The sequence below is a fragment of the Heteronotia binoei genome, chromosome 8, assembly GCF_032191835.1.
Source record: "Heteronotia binoei isolate CCM8104 ecotype False Entrance Well chromosome 8, APGP_CSIRO_Hbin_v1, whole genome shotgun sequence".
NCBI classification, from domain to species: Eukaryota; Metazoa; Chordata; class Lepidosauria; order Squamata; family Gekkonidae; genus Heteronotia; species Heteronotia binoei.
In genome coordinates, this window is record NC_083230.1 from 91,791,752 (window position 1) to 91,814,242 (window position 22,491).

The following is a 22,491-nucleotide window of genomic DNA, read 5'->3' on the forward strand; positions in this document are numbered from 1 at the left end:
AAGTCACAGCAGCAACAGATCATTTCCCCTCTCTGTACTTTTTACATTGTCCAGATGTTTTTACACTTTAAAAGGCATGGAGGGGACAAGATCACCTGTTGCCACTGCACCATAGGTGATCAGGCCATGGCAACTTTTAAATGGCTAAATTCTCCTTTAAAATGGCATTGGTGGCCATGTATTGGCCCCATGGCCACTGTCACATCTAGTTTGGCCCCCACTTGATACACTCAGCTGGGTGTGTGAAGGTGGCTTCCAGCCTCTGGTGTAACGTGTGTGTATGCGTTTGTATGAAATGGTGCCTCCACGAAAACAATTCGTGTGCCACTACATCAATCATCATGATGGTGGTAGCTCAAGAAAAGGTGGCTTTGGATACAATCTACAGAGAGGTACCAGTTAATAAAACTGCATATCCATACGATCCCGGTCAGGCCTGTAGCTACAGCAGGGCCCATGGGGGCCAGGCCCATCCTTTCAACTCCCCCTTCCAACTGTATGGCCCTTCCATTGGAGGGCCCCCAATCTGTCCCCTTTGCTCAGTGCTACTCTGAACAAGTAGTAGCATTGCTGTTGGTCTTTTCACTTTTTATCTCCCCTTCCCTAACACAGCATGCAGAGCAAAGGTGAGGGGGGGGAGGGAGAGTCGAAGAGATCTCTGAGAGAGCGGCACATAAGAAAGGCGTGCGGGGAGCAGAGCTGCTGTGACTGCCCAGGCAAAGGGGGGTTAGCTTGTGGAACTCAAGGCAGTATACAGTGCTGAGAGCCCAGGGCCACCAAGCTGGGTGGCCCCCCTGGCCCCCCAAACAACAAATCCTGCTGTGGGCCCCACCAAACATGAAATCCTGGCTATGGCCCTGATCCCTGTGAACTCCCAGATGAGACTACCTGGGGACTGCCATTGCCACAGAGTAAACTTCATAACTGAGTTGCAGGGGCTCCTCTATAATGAAGAGAGGGGCAAGGCAGTGGATTTGGGGGAACGGCAACTTTTGCTTCCTTCACCACCACCATTTTGCTTTCATCTCTTTTGTCATTGCATCACCCTCTTCCTACCTCCATCCCTATTGGTTGGCGACTTGGAGCATGTAGAGGGGGGAAGACAACTAAAGGTGACGGTCTCAGATGGCACCTCTACTTCCAGACAGGGATTTGAATCAGGGCTTCCCCCATCGAAAGCCATACTATTGTCTGTACCTCATGCCATGTCAAATGGGTGATGGGCAATTCAAACAACTAAAACCTTATTGAAAAGCACTAGGTCTTCACCATCCATTACCCACCTTACCCAAATTTCCTGTTTTTATGAACTTTGATTCCCTGTGCCTCCTTCATATGACTTACAGGCCACCATTTCCATAATTTCCTTCCAGAATTTTTTTTCTGATACATAAAGCCTTAAAACATTTTAAATTGGTAACAATATATACAGACAAAGTCTGCCTGTTGCATTTAACTGTGTTATATTGAGTGTGGCACCTTGCTCTCTTTTCAGTCTATTTATCTTTCATTTATGCCTTGAGATGCAATTTGTTTCCCATTTCAAGAAGTAAGTTTTCACTAAGGCAACTTGCCAACCAAAAAATCTTCATCTGCATTTTCTGTAACTGCCAATCTACATTGTGGGAGGCTACAACATGTTACTATGGCTCTACTTTAAACAAAAAGTGTGGCTTAAAACTCTAAACTGGAGAGCCAGTTTGGTGTAGTGGTTAAATATGCGGACTCTTATCTGGGAGAACCAGGTTTGATTCCCCACTCCTCCACTTGCACCTGCTAGCATGGCCTTGGGTCAGCCATAGCTCTGGCAGAGGTTGTCCTTGAAAGGGCAGCTGCTGTGAGAGCCCTCTCCAGCCCCACCCACCTCACAGGGTGTCTGTTGTGGGGGAGGAAGGTAAAGGAGATTGTGAGCCACTCTGAGACTCTTCAGAGTGGAGGGCGGGATATAAATCCAATATCTTCTTCTTAAAAGATGGATGATTCAGTTTTCAGTTCTTTTTTTAAAAAAACAAACAAACCAGATCAAGATTCAGGATTGGGTTGCCAGGTCCCTCTTGGCTACCAGTGAGTGATGGGGAAGGGGGCAAAGTTGTCAGATCCAGGTTGGAAAACTCTTGGAGATTTGAGGATGGAGCTTGGGGAGAACAGGGACCTCAGTGGGGTACAGTGCCATAGAGCCCATCCTCCAAAGCATCCATTTTCTCCAGGGGAAACGTCCATAGTCTGAAGATGAGGTATAATTCTGGAGAATTTCCCAGGTCCCACTTGGAGGGTAGCATCTGTAATTCAGGAAAAGACTCCAGTTTACACTAAGCACAGAAACTTCCTGTCAGCTCAAGTGATGTCTTGGCTCAATTTTTGGACTATATAACCTTCCATCGTGTAGCAATCCACCTATTTTCCAGTGCCTAGAAAAGATGACAACAACCTCCTGTGGAAACAGCATTCTACAGAAAAGTTGTACAGTTATGGTTGGCAGCTCTAGGTTGTGAAATCCCTGGATATCTAAAGCAGCCTGTTAATTTGAAGGTTCCACTAATAGCTGGTGAATGAATTTGTCCTTGAAATAATATCTTGGAGTACTAACCACCTGATGCAGACCCATCATACCATGTATTTTCTCAGTCATAACTTCAGGTCATTGATTGCTACATCTATGGATGAGGAGACCCACAACATGACAACATTGCAACACAAGCTGAGTAGTTTTAGGATTAACTGCAGGGGTGAAGTCACTACATGGCTGTCATTTTCAGCAGCATCCCTATGACTCATGTCACATGAACTGGCTCTTAACAGAAAGTAAAATCCATAATATTCCTACTATCCATTGATACCCCTACTATGAAATAGTGGAGAAAACTGAAAGAATCTTTGAAAGAATCACGTGGAGGCAAAAAAGATTCCCGCTGAATCAGGCCGAATATTCATTTTCAATTCAATCTTAAGCAAAGTTTTCTGGTTTGTTCTCCCCCCCCCCCCCAAATCAAGTTGCAGTTGGACTTAAGGTGACCCCATAGGGTTTTCAAGGCAAGAGATGGTTTGCCATTCCCTGCCTCTGCATAGCAACCTTGGACTTCCTTCGTGGTCTCCCATCCAAATACATGCCAGGGCCAACTCTGCTTACCTTCTGAGTTCTGATGAGATTGGGCTAGCCTTGGCTTGTTACACCCTCCTAAATCCACTGAAGTCAATAAGCTTAGAGAAATGTAACACCATTTAGATTGTACTGTTAATCCAGCATCCTGTTTTCCACAGTGCCTTGTCAAAGGTTGCTGGGAAATCCACCAAAACAGCATGGAGGTAACAGTTCTCCCATTGTTTGCCACTCCCAGCAATTACTATACTGCTTCTGCCTCTGTCCATGGAGGTTCCAGTGAGCAGACATGGCCAACAGACTGGTTTATTCTTTAAGAATGGCATTTGATTTTGTCTTTTGAAGCTAATGTCTGTGACTACATCTTACTTCCAGTAAATTCCATTACTCCTTTCTAAATAAATTGATGAGAGGAGATTTATACAAATTGTATTCATATTTCTAAAAAAATTAATATCCAGATAATATTCTCCTTTTTTCCTATTTGCATTTTTCCCTTTCACAGTCTGATGCTTTATCATTAATATTTGGCACTCCTGGTTACCTATGTTGATTGCTTTTTGTCTCTTCGTTATTGGGAATTTTAATTTCCCGCTTTATTTATGGTTTTTAATTTAGTCTTCCATTGTCTGTTCTGTACTTGGCGATTCATGCATATACATGAATTATGTTTCTGATTTTATCTACTTGCCACATTCAGTTTTCTTTGGTATTTTTGGAAGAATCAGACACCCTGCATTGTCCACTTTCCACAAACCTATTTTTTCACATAGCCCTCACTTGCTCCTCATTTAATTGCCATAAATATGAATTCCAAAAAGCTACTTTATAATCATGAATGCACAAGCAAGCCATTATGCATATTCTTCATGAAGAGCAAATTGCAAACCCTAATGGTTAGCAATCCCTCAGAAGCTCATCGGGGGGTCCCATGGGTGGGGAGAGAAAACCCCACAATGGTGGGTCAAATCCTGCTCCCAAGGCAGCTTGTTCACTCTTTCACTACAAATCTCCCATTCAATGTGAAACCACAAGGGATGGGGAGGCTGCATCTAACAACACAGTCCTTTTAAACATTTATTTATTACTTATTTATATATTACATATTACATTTATCAACTGCCCTCCCTGGTGGAACCACCCTCTGGGTAGTGTACAACACAGTCATATAAAACATCAATAAAACAAATAGGATTTAAATAAGACCATAAAAATATAATAATCTAGTTCATTACTTGTCTTTGTTGACTACTGATAGTGCTAAAATCCTAACATCCTAACAGTGCCACTATCTCATGAGGAATGGGTAAGGCATGGGAATGGGAAATGAGAGTGCTAAGATGGAACCATCATTGTCCTCAACCAAATGTCTGGCGGAATATCTCTGCCTTGCATGCCCTGCAGAATTGTGAAATGTCCCACAGGATGCAGATGTTATTCCACAAAGAGTTCCACCAGTTTGGAGCCAGGACAGAGAAGGCCCTGGATCCGGTCGAGGAAAGCTGGATGTCCCTTCAATAAGTTCTGATCTTTTGAGTGCAGCATTCTTCTAGGGGTATACCAGGAGAGGTGGTCCCAAAGGCACGTAGATCCCCTGACAATTAAGGGCTTTGATCTCTTCTGGTTCTCCACTGGAAGCCAATGCAGCTCGCACAGCAACAGATGGATATTTGCTGTGAGAGGTGTCCCTGTGAAGACTCATGCCTGATAACAACACCTCATTTGATTTTTCAAAGTGCTATAGGGTAATCTGTCATCTCCATAAAAAGAGGAAGTCCTCAGAAGGTAAAATGGAAACCACTTTGTAATGTACTGAGTGACAAGACGTGTTGAAGGCAACATGCTTTATTAGCGAGTACATCACAAGGCAATGCAACGCGGGCCGGGTCCCGATTATATACACACCCTGGAACAACCCTCGGTCTGGCCAGGTCAAATCCTGGCCAGTTAAACTTCCCGCCACAGATCTTGATTGGCAGAGCGTATTTGCAGAGCTACATCCGGGGACCAGTGGATTTCCACTGGTCACCTCCGTAGCATCCGCTGTGTTGTAATTTTGGGTCTGAAATGCAAGACACAACACTCCTTCCCCCCAGTTCAAAACACAAAGTCTTTCAAGTAGGCTGGCGCCCTGTGTTCCCGGGTCGACCTCCTTGGGGTTATTTGGGGAGTTGGAGCGGCCACCGTGGCTGGCGGGGCGGCTGGTTCCTCGTGGTGGAGTGACGCCAGAAAAGGGCTGTCCGTCGCCTGTTGCTGTTCCGGAATCTCCTCTCTGGGGGGGTGCTCCCTCCGCTGTGGTGCCCTTCCACCCGCATAGTCGGTGCAGCCGGCATAGGCTGGGCAGCTTCCGGGGGTGTTGCTGTAGGAAGGCTGCCAGGCGGTGATCCCAATCTCCCTGTACAATGCGACCCAGGGCCTTTTTAGTGGTGTGCACCATGCACTCTGCTTGGTCATTGGTGGCTGGATGGAAAGGGGCGGACCGAATGTGCTGGATGAGTACTCCACGCAGACGACTGCTGAACTCCTCAGTGTCCGGGGCGGTGATCAAAAAGTCATCAAAAACCGGTTGCACTCCAGGGATCCCTTTGAGAAGGGCATCCATTATGCTCTGAAAAATCCCTGGAGCCACACTAACCCCAAATTGACACCGCCGCACCCAAAAAGCTCCCCTGTGAGTCACAATGGTTTGGGATTCAGCTGTCTCGGCGTCCACCGGGAGTTGCTGGTACGCCTGGGCCAAGTCTAGTTTCCCAAAAACCTTAGAGCCTGCTAGGGCTGCCAGTACGTGGCTGACCACCGGAACGGGGTATGGGTTGTCCTGAAGTGCCTTATTTATTGTGCACTTGTAATCAGCGCATATGCGCACATCTCCATTCAGCTTCACTGGAGTGACTATGGGTGTTTCCCATGCAGCATAGGATACCAGTTCTAGCACTCCCTGGGCTGTGAGGCGGTCCAGCTCCGCTTCTATTTTTGGTTTAAGAGCGAACGGAACTTGCCTGGCCTTAAGCCTTATCAGTCTCACGTGGGGATCGAGGGGTAAGGTGATGGGAGGCCCCTTGTAGCACCCTAGGGACCCATCAAACACTTCTGGGAATTCCCAGCACACGTGCTTGAAATTTTGTGTTCGCATCTGCTGCACCCCCACTATTTGAATACCCAGCGGTCGAAACCAGGCCAGCCCCCGTAATGTGGTGAGCTGCCGTTTGACAATGCGAATGTCCAGCTTGCCCTTAAAGTTCTTAAACTCTACCCTTACAGTGGCCCAACCCAAAATCTGTACAAGGTTTTTTTGGAAGTCCCGCAGTATGAAGTCCACTGGTCGCAGCTGGGGCTGGCCACGGGGACAAAGTTTTCTTGGAGACTTCTCCAAAATTATGGAGATGGAGGAGCCCGAGTCCAGCTCCATTAGGCATGGAGCGCCCTCGATTAGAACTGACAACCTGATCTTATCTGGGGTGGTGAGGGTCAAGTTCATTACCTGCAGGCTAGTCGATGCGGTCGAGTAGGCATCGGTCGAGTCTTGGTTGGTGGACTGGTGTCTGTGGGTGGTCTTGGCCCGGCAAGCCCGTGCTATGTGGCCACTCTTCTGCAGTTCCTGCAGTCCACGTTGCGGTAGGGTCAGTCCTGGCGCTCGTGTGGATCCCCACAGCTGGCGCACTTGGTGTTGGCTGGTCTCTCTGTTGCTCATGGCCGCGTGGGCGCTCTCGGCCCCATTCCTGGTTGGCGACATAGCTGGTTTGCCTCCTTCTCTGGTTTGCCCGGTGCCATCTCCTCCTGGTGGACAGCTTCCGCTCGCGGGTTGATGTAAGCTTTGGTTGCTCTCTCGAACGTGGTGGCTTCGTTGAAGGCGAGTTGGAGGGTGAGCTCTTCCTTTGCAAAGAGCTTTTGCTGCAATCTTTCGTCTCGGAGGCCCCAGACGAAGCGATCCCTCAGGGCTTCCTCTAGCTTGTCAAAGCTGAAGTTCCCTGCGATTTGGCGGAGGGCGGCCAGGTAGATGGCGGCTATCTCTCCCGCCCCTTGATCCCTCTTGTGGAAGAGGAATCGGCGGGCGATGATGGAAGGCTGGGGCAAGAAGTGCCCAGTCAGGAGTCTATCTCCTCGTACATTTTCTCCATGATCTTCACAGGGGCCAAGAGACCCTTTGCGATCTCGAATGTGGCCTCCCCGCAGACACTCAGGAGCACATCTCTCTTACGGCTGTCATCTGTAATCATGTTCGCTCGTAGGTAGCGGTCGACCCGCTCCATGTAGGTCTCCCACCTATCGGGGTTGGCGGGGTCAAACTCTGCAAGGTGGCCTGTCGTCCCACTTGGGTTAGCCATGGCGGCGGCGGGTGCTTCCATCTCCCTCGAATGCGTGTCTTCCTCGTCTCCGGACAGGTCACCAAAGTCCCACTTGGGGAGTTACCTGGCTAGAATCCCATCCTCGTCACCACTGTAATGTACTGAGTGACGAGACGTGTTGAAGGCAACATGCTTTATTAGCGAATACATCACAAGGCAAGGCAACGCTGGCCGGGTCCCGATTATATACATACCCCAGAACAACCCTCAGTCTGGCCAGGTCCAATCCTGGCCAGGTAAACTTCCCACCACAGATCTTGATTGGCGGAGTGTCTTTGCGGAGCTACATCCGGGGACCAGTGGACTTCCACTGGTCACCTCCGTAGCGTCCACTGTGTTGTAATTTCGGGACTGAAATGCAATACAACACACTTGTTTAAACATTTCCCAGGGCAAAACTATACAATATGTTTGCAGTAAGTTGGGTTGGAGAAACCCTGATCAACTTGACATCACATGTGCCACTGGGGAATTAACATTCCCAAGCATTCTGGGTCCTGATTCAGGCTCAGAGGGAAGAAGGCCTTCAGCTTTCCTTCCTGCACTGTTTTCCCAACGGCAATTGAGGCCCAGCTTGCCTCGCTGTATGTGTACTGGCTGCAGCATGTGGATTCCCACAGCAGAGCAAATATGACCATTTTATCTGCTGAAAATGGCTTGGGAGGGAGGGCTGAAGTTCCACCTCCCAAAGTGCCATTCTCCTGAGCTGAATCAGCCCTAGAGCACTTGGGACTGTTAGTTCCCCAAGAGTATACATGACTACAAGCAGGGCTTTTTTTGAGCAGGAACGCACAAGAATGCTGTTCCAGCTGGCTTGGAGTCAGGGGGTGTGGCCTAATATGCAAGTGAGTTCCTGCTGGGCTTTTTCTACAAAAAAGGCTCTGACTACAAGTCAAATGTATTGTCTAGTTTGGCCCAAATGAAAGAAAATAAGAGCAACTTTTCAAGCAATACTGATTCTAAAATTGATATGTAGTCATAGCAGAGTTGAATTAATTTATTGTGTATTTATTTTAATAAGAACACTGTGAAGTAAGTTACGTAAATTAAGTGGCAGTGGCTTGCCCGGACCATCCAGAGATATGTGTGGTTAAAGAGGAATTAGAACCCAGATCATCCCCATCCTAATTCAAGGGCTCACTTACACATTATGGTTTCTCCCAAATTTATTTTTTAAATGTTTATGAACAGTTCCCAGATGGAGGGAAGCACCCCCAAGAAGTGAAAGTGCTTATGAGCTTATGATAAGCATTCTGTCCTTCCTCCTTCTCTTCAGCTCTGCTCTAATTAAAATCTTTTGTCTCTGTCTTCCACACTAAAGGTTTTTACATCTCCCTTGGTCCCATTTTTTAAAAAAGATACATTTGCTATTAAGCAATGTTAAGCAAGTTCCTGGAATGGTTCCCACATTTCCTGCCAGATCATCACTGAGAAAAATCAATGATTAAGGTGGGTGACCACACTGACACCTGCTTAGCCTTTTGCCTGCACAACCAGAATTATAAGTGTGCTATCTCCTCCACTTTCTCTGAAGTGCCTAGTCATGCTATAATGATTTAAAGTGTTAAGTGTGTGTCTGCGGAAGAGCAACGGGGGTGAAACGGGATGAATGAGTGAGGTGATTAGTTCGTGACTGAGAGTGTATGAGAGAGGTGTGTATGGTGATAAAGGTAAGAAATCAGTCAGTCAGCCTTTAACAGTTAGTTGTAGTCAGTCAGCAGACTACAGAGTCTGAGAAGCAGTCCTCTGATTACAATCCCATATTAGTGCTGTGAAAACCATTTAAGATTCTAAAAAGAAAACAGAATACTTTAGAGGACATATTAGTGACTACTAGAGAGTCAAAACCTAATACTGTCAAAGTATTATAGGGGTGTGCGAGACAGAAGCTGATAGAATCCTGAGTTAAGAAGAGCAAGATTAAACTGAACTAAATGGAAAAAAGATTGGAAAAGTACATTCTGAAGAGAAAGGAGGATTTGAGAGTGAGGAATGTTTGTGAAGTGAAAGTGTATGATACCTCAGTCAGATTATTATTACACACTTATTCACTAAAAAGATAAACTACAAATTACCTTGAAACCAATACTCTTCTTGTACAATTAATGGGGGTTTTTTTGTTAACCTGGAGTCCTATTAGTATGCTATTAGTATATAAGAGTCTCATCCTCAGGATCACATAGTCCAACGAAGGAGCCTTAGAGCTTGGGCACAATACTGTAGGAGAGGTTAATTTTTTTCATAGGAAAGGTTAATTAATAAGATTGGAATAAATTCCTGGTGGCAGTATTACATACCCAGAGACAGAAATATCAAGAAAGTTAAAAGACTCAACATATCTAACCACACAAATTAAAAGAGAAGTCATGACACATGCATTCCTAGATATTTTCTGTTTGTGGGAGTAGACAAAAGCATCTCACAGTGGTGTCAGGTCTCAAAACCTACTCTCCCCATTTCCAAAATACTGCAGATTTTCAAGTAGGGTTGCCAGGTCTCCTCACCCGTCTGGTGGAGGGATTTGGAGGGTATTCTGGGTAGGCAGGGATGTTGTGCAGGGATGCTCTGGTATCTGGACAAAACTCTATGACTTTTTGCCCTTAAAACCATAGAGTTTGCCCGAATACTAGAGTGGTAATGTCACCTGGAAGTGATGTCATTGATGTTTGGGGGTAGGGTTTCCCTGCTAGTCAGCAGCAGGTCGAAGCTCACCCTCCAAAGTGAGGGAACCCACGCTGGGACCTGGCAACACTGTTTCCAAGAGTCTACTACACCCCAAACACTGGGCTACATCTTGCTTGTTTCTTACACAGTAATATGTTGACAGCATTGAAATACCAATAATAAGACTTGCTTGGGCTTCTCTACAACCAGAAGATGAAGAAGATATTGGATTTATATCCCGCCCTCCACTCCGAAGAGTCTCAGAGCGGCTCACAATCTCCTTTACCTTCCTCCCCCACAACAGACACCCTGTGAGGTGGGTGAGGCTGGAGAGGGCTCTCACAGCAGCTGCCCTTTCAAGGACAACCTCTGCCAGAGCTATGGCTGACCCAAGGCCATGCTAGCAGGTGCAAGTGGAGGAGTGGGGAATCAAACCCCGTCCTCCCAGATAAGAGTCCGCACACTTAACCACTACACCAAACTGTCAACCTCCTCAGACCCCACCCCCCAAATCTCCAGGTATTTTCCAACCCAGAGCTGGCAGTTCTATCTACCACTGAGCCACTACACCCATGGTGGCCAAAATTTTTCAGGCTATACAGTCAAGAGCTGCAAGATGCATGACTTTCATAATCACCAGTTCTCTTCCATATCAAGCACTGCTGTTATTTCCACTCCCAGCAATTATTCCCCATGCCATCTTCACATTGCACTTTTTTACTACTTCATGATCATAACTTCCTTTGCCCTAGTTCTAGTATGGTGGTATCTCCTTACATCTCTCCAGGGCTTTTTTTTTTTCCAGGAGAAAGAGGTGCCAGAACTCTCAAGAGGGAAATGAAGGAGAAACACACAAGTGCCCCTCATGGACTAAAACATTTTTTGAAAATTTTGTTCCCACAAAGAGGTTCCAGAACTCTGTTCCACTATGTTCCCCAAGGGAAAAAAAAAGCCCTGCATCTCTCACATAGATTATGGTTCCTTTTCCTTTCCCTCTGTCTGCTTCAGGAGTCTAATTTGGGCACAGTGGTAGTGGACACAACAGCCATCTCCTTCTGGATCTCCTTGCTTTAGCATGAGAGATTGTGAGAGACTACAAGTGGGGGAAACGGCAGGGAAGTTGCGATTTCTTGAGCAAAATGTGGTGCTATTTAACCAACTGCACAGAATGCACAAGGGTACTTATGTATTTTCTTTATTTAATAGATGACTATCTCCTCCCTTCTTCCTAGGAACTCATGGTGGCATAGTTGGTTCTCTCCTTCCCCATTGTATTTTCACTATTCCATGTGGTAGCTGAGGCTGAAGGAGAGTAACTGACACAAGGCAACCCACAACAAGCAAGGGATTGAATCAAGCTCTCAAATCTCATGCTCTCAACATTCTAACCACTACATCGCACTGGAATGCCAATAGCTCAGCACAATAGCTATTTGAAGTTATTTATTTTAAAATTTGTGTATGTTGCTTTTTCTTGAGCTCCAGCAGTTTACAAGAAACAACTCAAACCCATAATTAAATATAAAATGCAAGTCTTTGGCTGGTCCAGGAAAGCACCCTACCTACTTCCAAGTAAGCATTTCTGATTCTTGTCAAACGACCAATAAGGCTCAATTTCTCCCTCTTTAACCAGCTATAAGAAGCACACAGATCCAGAATGTGTGTCATCACTTTCACAACCCCAAGTCCTGAGTACACATCTTCAAGGGGATCAAAACTTAATGGATTAATCAAAGCAACTGTAGTCAGAAGGTCTAAGGAGAACTAAGAACATGGGCATGTCTGTCACCTACTGAGCACAATCTGAACTCACTGAAGATAACAATGCAATGTCCCTTTTTGCAGATAAGCATCCAGAACTTACAGTTCTATTTTATCTGGCAAGTGAACATTTTCAGCAAGGTGAAAATTTCTGGAGATATTTTTGGGAGGGTTTCACAGATCCTTAATTCAACCTGTCAGGTATCTGCTACTTGCATAAAACTGAACAAGTACTTTTAAATTCAGGTTTTCATCATCCTAAATTACTTTATTTATGGTGTTTGGATGGCACTGCCAGAGTCTGAGTTTCAAAGGGTCTATGGTGCATGCCTTGTACATATGTAGAAGAAAAAGAAGAGAAGACGATGACATTATCCCCCTCCCTTTCACTTGAGGCTTACAATCTCCTTTCCCTCCCCTCCTCACAATGGACAGATACCCTGTGAGGTAGGTGGGGCTGAGAGAGCTCTGAGAGAATTGCTTTTGAGAGAACAGCTCCGAGAGAACTCTGACTGACCCAAGGTCATACCAGAAGCTACATGTGAAGAAGTGGGGAATCAAACTCAGTTCTCCCAGATAAGAGTCCATGTTCTTAACAACTATGCCAAATTGGCTCTCAAATCTCTATTCCTGGCTGCACACCAAACATGGGGAATTCTGAGCTCTGTACATGTGGTGCAGCCCACACCTAGGTTATTTATTTATTTACTTAACTTATACCCTATATTTTCAAAATAGGGACCCAAAATTATGGTTCTCCTTTCCTCTCCTCTATTTTATCTTCACAACTATTTGGTGAAGTAGGTTAGGTTGAGAGTATATGACTGGCCCAAGGTCATTCAGCAAGCTTGCATGGCATACTGGGGGTCTGGAACCTGGGTCTCTCAGATCCAAGTCCAGCACCACACTGTTGGTGTTGGTGCCATGTTGATATAAGAAGCCCCACTATTTCCTCCCCTCTGCCTTTTTGCTTCCTGTATTTCTCAGAAGTGAAGTACATAAATGTTCCCATTTAGACTCTTAGCTTCAGTTCCTGCACTGCATTATGGAAATAATAATTCCCACACCAGCGCCCAAACCAAACAGGTTTGTTTTGGAGGATGGATACAAAAAGGATTTCGCAAAGTTAAACTTGATGATAGCAAATACTAGAACAAAGTTTGAGTCCAGTGGCACCTTTAAGATTAACAAAGTTTAATTCTGGGTATAGGGTTCCATGCACACTTCATCAGACACTGAAGACGTGTGCAAGCACACAAACATTTATAGGGTGCGGTCAGACGTCCAAAAACCCCCGCTACAGGCATGAGTTGAGCCCGCATGCATGTCGGATTTTACCGGGATGTTCACACATCCACATCTGTGAAGCGTGCTTAGCCCGTGCCTGTCCCACGCTGATGCGCCTTGCTCGCGGATTAATTTGCCACTGCTTTTAATCCGGAACAAGACGTTTCCTGAGCGCTTCCTGGGCGCTCTAGAGCGTCTGGACGGGCAATCGTTGCTGAGTTGCAACAGCGCTTCCCGCTTCCAGCTTCCCGCCACAAGCAAAATGCATATCACTGCGCCACTGAAGGAAGGGGGGGGCCTTCTGAAACGTGCAAGCCCGGCCTTTTTTAAAAAAAAATATTTTAGTTTATTGCGTAATAGTGATATATCGAAATATCGCACCTGTATGACCAACACGGCTGCACGGTTTTAATCCTGCTATGAGCTTTCGTGCATGCACCATACCAAGGGCTCAGACTGAGAAAAGTTAACTTTCTCCCCCTTTTCAGTTTTTCCCCCCTCTGGAGAATACGGTAAAGGCGTCTCCGTCACGTGCGTCACTTTTCCTTCTCGCTTATGATTATTGGAAGGGAGGAAGACGATTCTCTCGGAGCCCAAGGAAAGCGGGCAGCTTTGGCCGCTCCGAGGAGGAGATGGTTCCACTTTAAAAGCCGCCCTCGGGGAGGGCCGGGACTTCCCTGGGCTGGCGGCGACCACCCCGCGCTCCTGCCTCCGGCTGCAGAGTCTTCTCCAAAGGGGGACCGAGAGGCGCGGCGACCTTCCTTCACTTCTCCTCCTCCTGCCGGCGGATCCGAGTCTTTCCCTTCTAGCCGGGTGTGCGTGCGAGTCGCGTGTCCGGCCCGGGGGACGTGGGAACCTTTGGCCGCCACCATGGGGATGTGTTCCAGCCTCCGGCCCAGGCTGCTGGGGGGCGCCCACCCGCCGATCCCTCCCTACGTGCCGGGAGACGCGGAGGTCTCGGAGCGCGGCGGCGACCGGACGGCCACCAAGCAAGAGCTCAAAAATTCCATTTCGACACAACGATATATCGATATATCGATAGAGCAGCGGGGAAACAAAAAAAAAGAGGTTTAATAGCCGGAAACCCCGCAAACCCTCCTGTTAGCGCCCAGCACTGCGCCTGCGCTAATGCGGATTGCCGCCATCTGAAAGAAGTTCCGGGAGGGCGCTGTGTGATCGAGCAGGGGACGGGATCAACACGGCATGCCATCGGAACTCCATGCTGTCTGATCGGGAAACAGGATGCGGCGGATTATCTGACATACGAAATAATGGCGCTTTAAAGATGGGTTGCTGATGGATTTAATGTAAGTGTGACCGCACCCATACCCAGAATAAAACTTGGTTGGTCTTAAAGGTGCCACTGGACTCAAACTCTGTTCTATTGCTTCAGACCAACAGGGCTAACCACCTGAATCCAATAACAAATACTGAAAAGACAAACTGGAATGGATCCACAGTTCAACGTGAAAACTAATTTAAATCATGACAGTTAGCATTTCCATAGAGAGTTCAAAATCTCTGTACATGTAGTCTGCAGACTGTAAGGTAGACCAGTATTATTACTGGCACATTACAGATTAGGGGTAAAAGGCCAAAATACAGTGACTCACATAGTGTAATTTAAACCTAGGGGCTTCCTAATTCACGCTTGGATCATGACATGCCATTCTGTTGGTGCAGCATGAGTTCTCCAGATGGACTGGCTTTCCTATCTGCAGAGGAGGAGAGGGAGATTATGTCAAATTCTCCCCTCCTGCTCATGACTTCTATTTGCACACACACACACACCCCAACACACATACTGTTTCTTCACATCCACTGACCTGCAGGAGCACAATACCTGGTGACACAGAAGGCTGTCATGGCCAGCAGGGGCATGGCATGGATGCTGTCTTCCTCTATTGTGACTCTGTTTATGTTGCTTAGGACCTGAGCCACCACGGTAGAACTATCACTCTTCTAATGTCCGAGTCATTTATTTTATGAAAGAAAGCAGCGGGAAGAGAATCCAACGGGACAGCCGCCAATAGAAACTCACTGATAGGAAAATGACTGACATTTAGAGACAAAGAGAGCTGACATTTCCACCACACCTATTTTGTCAATTTTTTAAAGGGCTCATATAGATCAAGTAGTTAATCCATCACTGAAAGCATCACCTGGCAAATGGGCTCTGGTCAATATCACGGCACCACATCTGAAGAAGCATGACATGAAGGATGTAGAATTTGATTTAAGGGAGCAGTCGGTTTGTGTCAACGCAGAGTTTAATCTGTTTTACCAAAAGGGCAGTACACAAAAGGATGCCACATGAAAAAGGGAAGGAGGGGCAGGGGGGACAAAAAACTGTTCAAGTTGTGAGTGTGACATCTGCTTTCAAAGGGCAAGTATCTGATGATATCACCATGTGGAAAGGAAAGAACTGGAACAAGCTACAAGAAAGCATCCCGTGAGTCTTTTTAAAAAAATAAATAGAACATCACACACTAATCGAAGGGTGTAAAACACGCACTGCAATCACATGAGTTTTCCACAAGGACTACTGAGAAATCCAGTAAAAGTGTGAAAATACAGCCCCTAATAATGAAATGCAGAAGTCGTACAGAGTAAAACAAATTCAGTGTTTTTATGAATCCACCAGACAGAAGAATTCTCTTCACTAAATTATACTTCATAATTGAACTCTAAAGGAATGAAATTCAATCAATCATAGGTTCAGCCTCAGGAGATATCAGGTTAAGCTACATGACACATATATACATTTTCTATAATTAAAGAGCTGAGTTTATCAGATTCTAAGTCAAACCATTCTAACCTGGTATCCGAGCCATATAGTAATGGGAATAACAGTGAATCATTGCTGGGTCATTCACTTGGACCCCACCTTCCTCTCCAGGGGGAACCCAAAGCAGTTTACACTGTTCTACTCTCCTCCATTTTATCTTCACAACAATCCAGTGAGGTAGATAAGCTGAGGGAGTGTGACTGGCAAAACTCACCCACTGAGCTTCCATGGCACAAGTGGGGATTCAAACCCACGTCTCCCAGATAATAGTCTGAAACCCTTAACCACTACATTACTCTTAAGCAAAGCCAGTTTGGTGTAGTGGTTAGGACCACAAATTCTAATCTGGGAGAACCGGGTAAGATTTCCTAGTCCAGGTTTGATTCTCCACATCCACCTGCTGAGTGATACTCCCTTTAAATTGTGGAGTCTTGTGAGCAAGAATTCTACTTTGTGAGCTACAGGCATTAAAACTGTGAGCAAGTGATTTGGCAGCTGCATAAATTAGTTTGTTCTGGGGCCATCCTTCCTGAACTAAGACAAAAATGTGTGAGCCAGAGGCTAAAAAACTGTGAGCTAGCTCACACTAACTCAGCTTAGAGGGAACACTGCTGCTGAGTGACCTTGGGTCAGTCACAGTTCTCTCAGAGCTGTTCTCTCAAGAGCTGTCTCAGCCCCATATTGTGTCTGTTGTTAGGAGAGAAAGGGGAAGGAGACTCATAGTGAAGGGGGGGGTATAAATCCAATCTCTTCTTCCTCTTCTTCTGCACCACACCAGCTGCCTGTAAGTCACTTTTCCCACAATAACAGGTTGACCTAAACAATATACACAGTCTACAGTGCCTGTGATCTTTCACTTCAATGGAGGAACACAAGCTAGAGTCAAAGTTTCCATTCATCCAGACTTTGGCATTGGTTGTTATCTGGATAAACACAAGATACGCCCTAGATGAGCCAACAACCACATCATGAGCAACCTTACATTCTTCCATAGTTACAGAAAGCAAAAAATGTTTGTATTAATCTGTTCCTTCCTTCTACTTCCTTCTACTTGATCCATCCATCTCAAATTCAGGTTTCTAGGGATGGATTAAACATCTTATCCATTTCAAATCCCATCCAACCAAATGTTAGCACGATGCTATAAATAAACATGGATCAACTGAAATGCAAGGAGTATTAAATAGCTGGAATTGTTTCAGCTCTTTCTTGTAGCCACAGATCTCCCCTAAGATAAGCAAGCTGGGTACAAGAATTCATCTGGCAGGTGGGTGGACAGTAACGATGAAGATTAAGCTTCAAGACTGGGATAAATTCAAAAGCAATCTCTCATTTTGCAGCTTGTTGCTTTACTGTTACTTATTTGTGGCAAGTGACTGCTGAACATTTATGGTGGGAGATTAAATACCACTCATGCTGTGCTTTTAGGATGCAGCTGAAAGCATTGGCGGGTCCCCACCTGAGTCTTTGGAAATGGAAGTAAACCAATTTAGATTCAATTGGTTCAGGCTTTGTTTCCCATTTCAGAGTGACATCTAATGCTTCACTTTAGACTGGTATAAATATCAGCATACAAAAACTATGCACAGCTGTGGTGGATGGGCACATGTACAAATCACTATTCTCCCTTTTAGAATTCTTGAAACTGAGGGTCTGATTCCTTGCAAGAACCCATTGCCAGGTATTTTAAGTGAAAAAACCAACAATGGAAGTGAGGAGGGTGAGATGGAAATCAGCCACTTGGCAATTTGTAACAATTTTAACACTGCATCAAATCCCAAATTCTCTACTTGCTTAATCCTAAATTTTCCAGTGCCAATACAGATAGCCAGATAGTTATCTGCAGAGGTTTTTTTAGTGTAATGTGTACATGTTATGTTGTTAAGCATACATGACTGTACAGCTAAAACCATAACATTTGGAGATGTGTGTTATTCAGGATCCCTGACCTGAGATTCAGGACTGGCTGCAGCTCTCTGTTTCCCGGCTCTCTGTTGCCAAACATGGGGTTGTTTCCATGTAAAGTACAGAAAGATGCTGCACAAAAGCACTTAACCACATATACTTTTCCCCTTGCACTTTCCTGCAGAAATTTTCCTTTGCAATTGACTATATTAATTGAAAATCAATATAGCTAATATATTAATGAAGGACATCCAGCTAGCCTCAACTAGGGCCAGGGCTTTTTCAGTCCTGGCCCCAGCCTGGTGGAGCAAGCTCCCAATTGAGATCAGGACCCTGTGGATCTGCTACAATTCCACAGGGCCTGTAAAACAGAGCTGTTCCACCGAGCTTTCAGTTGAGACGGCAGGTGTTCAAATTTTCCATTTTTGGCCTCCCCAGCTGATAGCCCTGACCTTGCAGTTAGTGGCTTGATATCCAACAACACCACTCAGAAGGCTCCACCTGATTGTCACGTTACCAAAGCAACCTTCATTCTAGTTTTCTGGTACGAAATTTGAAATTTCAACTCTCTGAATTTTTATATATTGCCTAAACTTGAAATTGTTTATTGTCACGATATTCTCATGTGACATTGTAACCTGCTGTTGTAACCTGCAAATGCTGGAAGAATTTGAGGACAGTGTCTGGGAAGGGTGGATTTTGGGTGATGAGATGCAATGTCGTTTCTAGGTGATGTGCCAGGAATTTCACCTAATCTCTGTGCTAAAGAAAACAGAGACGTGTGTCCTTCAGCAGTCTTCATGGCTGAATAGAATGCTCTCTCCAGTCCTAAACCAGCTCTTTATCCATTGTACAACACGGCCTTATGGATCATTCAAGGACAGGATAATGGAGGTTCTTTTGCACTTACAGACATGCAGTTTTGTCATATGTATGCTGAAAAATTCCATTGCAACTATCAGATGTAAAATATCAATTTTATTAAAAAAAATGATATGTCCTGTACTGACAGCATGTAATCCTTTGTACATCAAAGTTACAAAACGGCAATTTACAATAGCTCAGCAGTATGCATATACCTAATAATACACTAGCACATCTCCGGGCTTCTCTAATCTGTTAATATGCACCCAGGCTCTTGAAAGAACAGTAATTGCTAGTTGTCTTACAAGCAATCATTTCATCAAAAGAGGAGGTCACATTTTATATGAAAAAAATGCCCAGGAAGCTGATGGCAGAACACCACCTGGTGCAAATCTAGTTCAATCTCTATAATACAAACGAACAAGACAGAAAATTGCTACATCGCACTATCAGAACTGTCCTGACATTTGGAGGAGAGACATAACTATAAAGCTTATTTATAACACCAGCTGCCACAATGAAGACTTTTTTTCCTTCTGCCTTTTTTTTTTGAGAGAGAGAATTATTATATGAATTGGTTTCTAGTCTTGCTCCTAATGGACAAGCCACTCATCATCGCTAGTTTGGTTAAAAAGTGATTTAGGAGAGGCCATTTACTGCGCACGCCTCAAATTTAGGGGGTTTAGCATGGCAATCATTACCTAACAGGAGCAGCTGCTGAAGGAAGTGACAACAAAATGGCTATTATACTCCCGAGATGTGAAAGGATGACAGCATGACAATTTTTGAGGGGTTTGGAATGGGAATGTGTGTTTGTTTAGGGGTTTTTTTGGGGGGGAGGGGAATAGCAATGACTATCTACCCATTTGTATAACAAGATGTCTAGAAAAGGACTGTGTATCAAACTCATTACAGATTCTTTAAAGTATTTTTAATTATTTTCTACTACCTTCTAACTTTCTTTTTTAAAAAATGTATAGACAGAGATGCTGTAGTGAAGTGGACCCTTGGTTCAGATCTCACTTGCCTTAAGGAAGCTTGTCTTTTCCTCAGCCTCAGAACCTCTGCTGATGAACAGAACTAATAACATTGACCTACCTGGCCCCACTGATGAATCTCCTGATGGCATCAGGTTTTTGGCCACTGTGTGATCTAGTATGGCTTCTCTTATGTTCTTCTGTTCTTATGGCTCCCTGACTCAGCACTGACAGGGCAACTGTACAGATGTGGATGAATGAATTCATACATGCACATTCTCACACTGCATCATGGGAGAAAATAAAAATAGTCATGCTGTATCAGACCAATGGCCAATCAAACTGTATCCTGTTTCACATGCTAGCCAACAAGTAGGGTGCCAGGTCTGTGTTGGAAAATACCTGGAGACTTTGGCGGTGGATCCCAGAGAGGGCAGGGTTTGGAGAGGGGCCTTTGCATGGTACAATGCCACAGAATCCATCCTTCAAAGCAGCCACTTTATCCAGAGCAGCTGATCTCTGTCAGCTGGAGATCAGCTGTAAAAGTGGGAGATCTCCAAGCCTCTCCTGGAGACTGGCAACCCTACCAAACAGATGTCTAGCAAGAAGACCTACAAGCAGGGCATTGAGGCCAAAGCCTCTTCCTGTTGTTCTCCCAGAAAACTGTATCCAAAGGTAGACTGCCTTTGAACATGGACTTTAGGTTTAGTCAGCCACTGATGGACCTATCTACTAAGTATTTGCCTAATCCTCTTTTAAATCCATCACTGTACCCCACAGTCAGTGAGTTCCATAAGTTACTTATGGTTATGGGGAGGGACAGTGGCTCAGTGGTAGAGCATCTGCTTGGGAAGCAGAAGGTCCCAGGTTCAATCCCGGGTATCTCCAACTAAAAAGGGTCCAGGCAGGTAGGTGTGAAAAACCTCAGCTTGAGACCCTGGAGAGCTGCTGCCAATCTGAGCAGAAAATACTGACTTTGATGGACCGAGGGTCTGATTCAGTATAAGGCAGCTTCATATGTTCATTAGTTGTGTTAATTAGTAGTTCCTTCTCTCTGTCCTGCACCTATTGCCCATTAACTTCATTGTATGCCCATGATTTATGGGTCAAGGACAAGTGTCATGAGATTGCATAGGGCCTTCTCCAGAAAAAGAACTGCAGTTGCAAACGAACACTTTAGCTTCAGGTTCAATTGCACAGGGGCAAAGCTGTTAAGATACTGCATTCAGTTTAAAAACAATGTGTGGGGCTCAACTTGTATGTAAAGCAGGGGCAAAGCAGCCATTTTCTCCAGGGGGAACTGATCTCTGTCTGCTGGAGATCAGTTGTAAAAGTGGGAGATCTCACTTGCCCTCTCCCAGATCCACCCCCAAAGTCTCCAAGTATTTTCCAACCCAGACCTGGCAACCCTATTCAGACCATCCATCGCCAGTTCTATAATACATACAATAAAATACAGAGGATGGAGATGAGGCTTCAGCAAGATACAACAGTGTGTAAATCAACTGTGATTAAGCATCATATCTGATCCAAGCCAATGTGGGGCCTTATTGTTGTTCAGTCACACAGTCGAGTCTGAAGACTCCTAAATAACCTCATGAGAAGGTCGGCATTGGCAATGGGGTAGACACACCAGATGAGTGAAAAGGAAAGGGGCTTGCTCTCATAATGCATAAGGCTGAACATCCCCCAGTCCATCACTTTGTATCTTCCTCCAGCGTGGAAAATATTTCCTTTTCCAGTACACATCATCTTCTACCAAGTCACATGTTCCATTATGCAACTTTACAGACATGATAATTTTTCTTTAGTTTACCAAGAATATTGTTTCACTGCTGGAAAAAGAAAACAATCCTCCAGCTCTCTAAGAAAATTCTAGTTTGGAATCTGCTGCCTTTTTACTCCTTTGGCATCTTTCTTTTCCCTTCTTTATTCTTTCTTGTCTTATCAGACTAACCTTCGATAACTAAATAACATCATTATTTTCCCCTCAGTATTTCTCGTTTAGATCCTGAATGTACCTGAATGAGCATAGTGTCTACTCTTATCTCACTTTTCTATACCCAACTCTATTCCTTTTGGACTTTCATCTCCTTTTTTCCACAGTTTTGCAGAAGCAATTTATCTCTCTGTACTGTAAAATTCATGTTGCTGTTTAATTTCTGAAAGGGAGTTAACATACCAATTTTCTCATCTCTGTTTTGCATACCACAAATGAAAACTGGCAGATAAGCACAGCTGAACCATAACCTAGAGGAGAAATGTTAAAACCACATTCTGAGAAAAATGGAATTTTTTTACCCTTGGCACTGAAAGGTACACATGCTTGGCATCAGGTAAAGGGTAAGGTGCCAAAGCTGAAAGGGCTGTATCTTTTGTGGTAACCCACCTGACCACCCACCATGGTAGTGGGGAGAATTGGAATTAATGCGAATGGGATTCAAGGCCATTTAAGACTCTGGGAAACTTTACTAAAAGAATGACCATAGAATAGGGTTGCCAAGTCCAATTCAAGAAATATATGGGGACTTTGAAGGTGGAGCCACGAGACTTTGGGGGTGCAGCCAGGAGCAAGGTTGTGACAAGCATGACTGAACTCTGAAGGGAGTTCTGGTCACAGAAGGATCCATGACACTTTAAAGGGACCTCATGCCTTTTAAATGCCTTCGCTCCACTTGGAAATAATGAAGGATAGGGGCACCTTCTTTTGGGGTTCATAGAACTGGACTCCCTGGTCCAATCTTTTTGAAACTTGGGGGATGTTTTGAGAAGAGGCACCAGATTCTATGCTGAAAATTTGGT

The 22,491-nt window shown here is 45.0% G+C and overlaps 1 protein-coding gene across 2 annotated transcripts in view; it reads right to left on the minus strand.

Moving 5' to 3' along the window:
- The window catches only part of CHST11 (carbohydrate sulfotransferase 11), a 318,884-nt gene that overhangs the window by 96,824 nt on the left and 199,569 nt on the right, over positions 1 to 22,491 (minus strand). The window lies entirely within an intron of this gene.